At 45.1% G+C, this 6000-nt stretch overlaps 1 protein-coding gene across 1 annotated transcript in view; it reads right to left on the reverse strand.

Moving 5' to 3' along the window:
- Positions 1-2537, reverse strand: part of LOC141139255 (cytochrome P450 2G1-like) — a 143252-nt gene extending 140715 nt beyond the window's left edge. Inside the window, exon 1 of the mRNA XM_073625212.1 lies at positions 2391-2537. The gene's annotated coding sequence lies outside the window, so the exon portion shown is untranslated. The remainder of the gene's footprint in view (positions 1-2390) is intronic.
- Between the last annotated feature and the right edge of the window lie 3463 nt (positions 2538-6000).

A 6000-nucleotide genomic window follows, 5' to 3' on the forward strand; every position in this document is an offset into this window, starting at 1 on the left:
ATTGATTGGTTTGCGCAAAAGTTATAGTGTTTACAAAATAGGGAATAGATTTATTGCATTTTTATTATTATTTTTTGTTTTACTAGTAATGGTGGAGATCAGCAATTTTTATCGGGACTGCGATATTGCGGTGGACAAATTGGACACTTTTGACACATTTTTGGGACCAGTGACATTTATACAGCGATCAGTGCTATAACAGTACACTGATTATGTTATAAATGACACTGGCAGGAAAGGGGTTAACACTAGGGGGTGATCAAGGGGTTAACTATGTTCCCTAGGTGTGTTTTAACTGTAGGGGGGATTGGAATTGACTAGGAGAAGAGAGAGATCGGTGTTCATACTTAGTGTGAACACACGATCTGCCTCTACTTCCCTGAAGGAACCAGGATTTGTGTGTTTGCACACACACATCCCCGTTCTCATTCTGTAACGAGCAATCGATGGTGCCTGGTGGTCATCGCGGCCGCCGGGCACTTGCATCGGCTCAGGGGACACGCTTCAGGCGCGCGCTGCCAGAGACATCTTACAGAGCCAACATACAGCTACCTATGGTAAAAAACAAAACAAAAAAAAACAATTTAATTAATGTATGTCAGTGTTACTACATTGAGTGTTAAGATTACTTAGGTATTATTAAGATTTTAAATTAGACCTATGTCACAGGTCTTCAGCTGTTCTACAGATCTGTCTCCTCTATTCCCAAAGATCAGCAGGTATGCTGGTATTGTATTGGTATTGGCATTTAGTTCCATTGCTTTAAAGTGACACTAAAGGTTTGATTTAATTTTTTTTTAAATAACAAACATGTCATACTTACCTTCACTGTGCAGCTTGTTTTGCACAGAGTGGCCCCGAATGTCTTTTTCTGAGGTCCCCCGGGGCTCTCCTAGCTCCTCCCCGTCTCAGATAACCCCCTGGGAGAAGCGCTCTCCCAGGGGGTTGCCTTGCGGGCGCGCTCCTGAGTCCTGCATTCGGCGGCCATAGCCGCCAAGTGCAGGACTCGGCCCCGCCCCCCCGGCGCCCGCGTCATTGGATTTGATTGACAGCAGCGCGAGCCAATGGCTGCGCTGCTATCAATCTATCCAATGAAGAGCCGAGAAGCCCGGGCACCGATCGAGCGTGGGATCGAGCGTGGGACTTTCGAGGGCTCAGGTAAGTAAACCGGGGGGCTGGGGGGGCCGGTAATCATCAGATGTTTTTTCACCTTAATGCATAGGATGCATTAAGGTGAAAAAACATGAACCTTTACAACCCCTTTAACTTATAAGGTCTGCGGTTGTATCTTGTCCCACAAAACTTGTGTTTAAGACTAGTTAAACCTTCTGTTAATTGAATTAGCTACATGCCCAGCCAGTATTGCCTTTTCAAGCTGAAGCACATTGCTTTAGGCTTTGCATATTAATGTCCCTAACAAGTCTGCCTTTGTGTCTCCAAGTGTATTTCAAGCCAGTTTCCTGTTCGGTGTCAACATGCAACTCTGCCTACTCTTATAGATTCCTGTGTGACTGTTTGCATGCCTACTGTTTAGTGATCCCAGCACCTCAGCGCTACAAGGGATTCTCATTTGTCCATTGGCCCTTAGTTATAGGTGTCTGCCTGCTTGGGTGAGTAAGAGGGCCGAAACCGGGGAACTGTCTGCAGCACAACCCATCTCCACCATAAGGAGCAATGGAGAAGACAAGGCAATTCCTTGGACTCTGCGCCTCGGCCCTCACCATTATTGCATGTGCGGACATACAGCATTCTCCCCAGATAGTACCATTAGGTATCCTTCCTGCCCTAGAATCCTTGTACACATCAACTGTATCTTGTGTACCTGACTTCCTGTGAACCCTGAACCCCAGTGCTGCAAGTGGGTCATTCTAGCATTTTATTTCCTGCCTGCCTGTAAAACCAGAACCCCAGTCCTGCCATTCTTGTAAATCCTGTATTCTGTGCTCTCCAAATCTCTTGTCTCTGTACTTACATGTTCCTGGTTAACTGTACGTGATAGGCCCCCCTTTGAGAAAGCCTATTGTTCATGATAAATGCTTCATTGGATTAAGGATAGTGTAGACAGTTTAGTTTGGATGACAGTTGAATAACATTTTATACTAAATGAGAATGGTTTCTCCTTGTATTAAGACATTTTTCTTTTCTTCTTGGTCTTATTATCTCTAGAACATTCCTCGGTACTCACAATGCTCCAAGTTAGTCACATTCGTCAGTACTCACAATGCTCCAAGTTAGTCACATTCCTCAGTACTCAGTCCCAGCTCCCACAATCCTCTCACACAGCCTCAGCTCTCACTCCTGCCACTCCTAATTCAAAGCACCGCCGATTACCACTGGGTCCACCACTTAGCTCAGCTTCCGCTGCCCAGCCTCAAGCATCTTCCACTCACCTCTCAGCGTGTCCTGAAGGGTTCTCCTGTGCCCAGCACACTCTCAGAGATCCTGTGCTCAGCCTACTTACAGATTCATTATCAGCCCACACAGCCCACTCACAGATCCAACGTACAATATCTTTTAACGTGACATAAACACACCAACACCCACACAGGTTGAACTGGATGAACTGGTGTCTTTATTCAACCTTACCAGCTATGTAACTAAATGTAACTTCCTTGAAGAATGTATTTATTTAATTCTTTTCTGCAGGAGCTTCAGCATTAAGGAGTCTCACGTTAACCCCAAAAAACACCCAAATCACTTGTAAACATCTACCAGGCACAATGGTTATATAAGACAAAAGTTCAACGTGGTTGATGATGGATGGATGTACATTGTGGGATTAAAAGGACGTGTCAAACATTTGGGTGTGTTTATTTCTAGGGTACCTTCTTTTTTGTGAATGAGTAGGTGCAGTATTCAAATGGGGTGACAGTATCTAGGGGCCCCCTTTTTTAACGGGGCCCCTAATCCTCTAACCACAGACACCAACAATCACTAGGGCAGGTGTGTGGGGAAGAGGCCCCTGTCCTCAATAACATGGCTTATGTGCTTTGCCAGGGGGTCCCCCCTTTCCTGGCCACCCAGAATGCATGCTTAGATAAGGGTCTGGTATGGATTTTGGGGGACCTCACACTTTTCTCTTTCTTGTTTTTTGCACAAGATTCTCCCTTAAAATCCATACCAGAATTGAAGGGTCCAGTATAGAATTTGGGGGGGACCTCATGTCATTTTTTTAATGGGGGGCCCCCTTAAAATATATATCACACCTAAAGAGCCTTGTATGAATTTGGGGGGATCCCATGCTATTTTTAGCTAGGTGAATAGGTGAATGTAAATAGGGATAACAAATCCCTTGCTGTTTATTTACATTCACCTATCAGTTGGGAACCCCAAGCTGATAGCTGAAAGTGCTGGATGGGGATGAGTAATTGATGGGTGCTGGCTCCCTAACAACCAGTGACATTTATAATATTTATTCATTTTATATAAAATAAAGTATATTTTTCAACAACAAAGATGAATACCACTGCTAGATGTTTTGCTTCACTCTGCAGCTGGAGGTTCCTGGAGATTTATAGTGCAAACATTTTTCTCTTATATTATGTCCCCTGTTGGAAAATGTTCTTAGCCTAATAACTCTGATGGTCAAATATTCCTCAGCTTTGTTTCTCTTAGGATCAAATGTTATATTTGTTACATTTGCCCAGCAATAGGAGAGAGAGAGACTAAGAAAAAAGCTTTGGTGCTGTGACCGTATCCCATCTTACACTGTTAGGCCACACACCCAAGTGTTACTAAGAGCAACCCTAAGGTGACTACTCCCAGGGGACACAGACACCACTGACTCTCTGCCTTCACAGCCAAAGCCAGACAAGGGGGATCAGTTCAAACCAGGATAAACTGGGCTGATCCAGTTTTTCTGGGGGAAGTAATTCTATGCTCCAATTGCCTGTGGGCTTCCCAGTTTCTGTTCCAACTGGTAATAGCCTTCAGAGCCCCAATCATACCAGCAGGAACACTACATATAGCAAGCCATCCCAGCTCCTGGTTAAGCCAGAATGAAAGCATAGTACCCCCCACTGGAAACTGATAAGAACCGATAATACACTTGATCTTAGTCAAAAGGCAGAGAAGCCGGGAGCACAGGGCTATTTTTTTTGGTTGACAAGGTATACCTTATTTTGCATAATAAAATATACAAAAAACAAACTCTTAATCGGGGTACATTCTACCCTGCACTGCGAAGCAGAGCATAAATACACTACATAGCAATACAGTTCCAATCATACAAATAAATACATTCATCCTGCGGTATGATGCCTAACGTGTTGTGCAGAGTAATAATAACCTGAAACATCACGTCATGCATGACGCCGCTTACCCCCAAAAGCATTTACTAGAAAACATGTTACTGAGGTACATATTACTTGAATCAAAGCATGCATCATTTCAAACATAATACAATTTCAGCAAGCAACGGGTGTGATAGGGGTAGGGAAGAGGGATAGGGGAGGGGAAATAGTTCACAGGCCCGAAGCTTTATTGATAGAACAAATATACACAAGGGAGAATGGGGGGAAGTGTCAGGGCTGGGCTCAGCTGTCAGTTAATTGCCAGCACTCATCGTTCCACAGTGGCTCATCTGGTGAGCATTTCGTGCTCATCAGCCAGCCCCTTCTGGTTATTTAAACTGCCTGGTTCATTCCTTCTTTGTCTTCGCCTTGGTCAAACATATCTGGAGACTCTCTGCTGTGTTCCTGTAGAATGTCCTGGCTGATGTCCCTTCTGGTTCCTGATCCTGTCTGCTGCCTCCGACTATGCTGATCTCTGGCTTCCTGATTTACTGGCTTGTCCTGACTACCCGCTTTGGCTACCGTACCCTGGCTATGTTTTGACTACGTTTACTGATTTGTACCATTTGTACCATTTTTACCATTATATTAAAAGGTGTGATTTTTACTGCATTTTCTGTCTCCGCCTGATTCATGGTTCCTGACAGGAAGGTGAAATCTTCAGACCTCCTCTTCCTCCTTAAAATCCATAAAGTTATAATCTCTGAGCAGACTGTGAACCAGTCTGTGACAGTCCTCAATGGACATCCGCTCCTCTGGTGGATGAGGAGCTTTCTGGCACACCATAAAGCCTCCTTAAAGCAACACAGCACCCGCCAGGCGCTGTCAATTTCCTCCTGAGAAAGAGTCCCACAAAAGAGTCTGTTCAGCACACCAGTGTGTGATGGCAGTCTGTGGTACAAAGACTTTGAGTTCCAAGGCCCTCAACAGGTCCTGTGTAAAGGGGCACTCCCAGAAAACGCGCAAAGCCGTTTCCTCATAGATGATACAAAATGGGCAGTGCCTGTATCTGCACAGGTTTCTGACATGTATAAATGTCCTGAGTGGCAACCCCTCTTGGATTGCCATCCATGCCATATCTTTGTGCCTGTTGGTGAGTCCCTTTGAAGAAACATTCCTCCAGACCACTTTGCAAGTGGCTGAAGGGACGCTCGGAACAGACTCTACAGTGTCAATGGCTCTAATCAACTTGTAGATAGTCTTTGGCTTCCACAAGTCAGGCTTAACTCCATGCAGCCCCTGCTCCTTGATAAACTACAAAGTGTTCAAGTAATACCAAGTAGTGTCTCATTTTTCCCATCCAAGGGACATCCAAAGAGGTAGGAAGAAAAATCGGAACATGTCATTACCACCAGCGTCTAAAGTTCTATCCACCAAAGTCCACCAGAATAGTAGTGATCAGCGGTGATTTTAACTGTCCCATTGAGGAGGACGGGCACAGCTCCAGCATGTATGTGAAACTTGATCCTAGACTTCTCAGGGAGTTGATCACGAAGGCTTCCTTGCAGGATGCCATGGAATCCATAGGGAAAGGTTCCGTGAACTATTCATGGTGCCGTCCCAACAGATCTGTGCTTTCCAGGATTAATTTCATGCTCACCTTGAGGGCAGTCAGGCATCGAGAGTTCTTCATGGTCCCCTGCTTTTTCTCTGACCACAGGGCCATGCACTTTAGGGGTAACCTGGGCAAGGGCTTCATCCCTGGCCT

This window comes from Aquarana catesbeiana, linkage group LG04 (genome assembly GCF_042186555.1).
Source record: "Aquarana catesbeiana isolate 2022-GZ linkage group LG04, ASM4218655v1, whole genome shotgun sequence".
Taxonomy (NCBI): domain Eukaryota; kingdom Metazoa; phylum Chordata; class Amphibia; order Anura; family Ranidae; genus Aquarana; species Aquarana catesbeiana.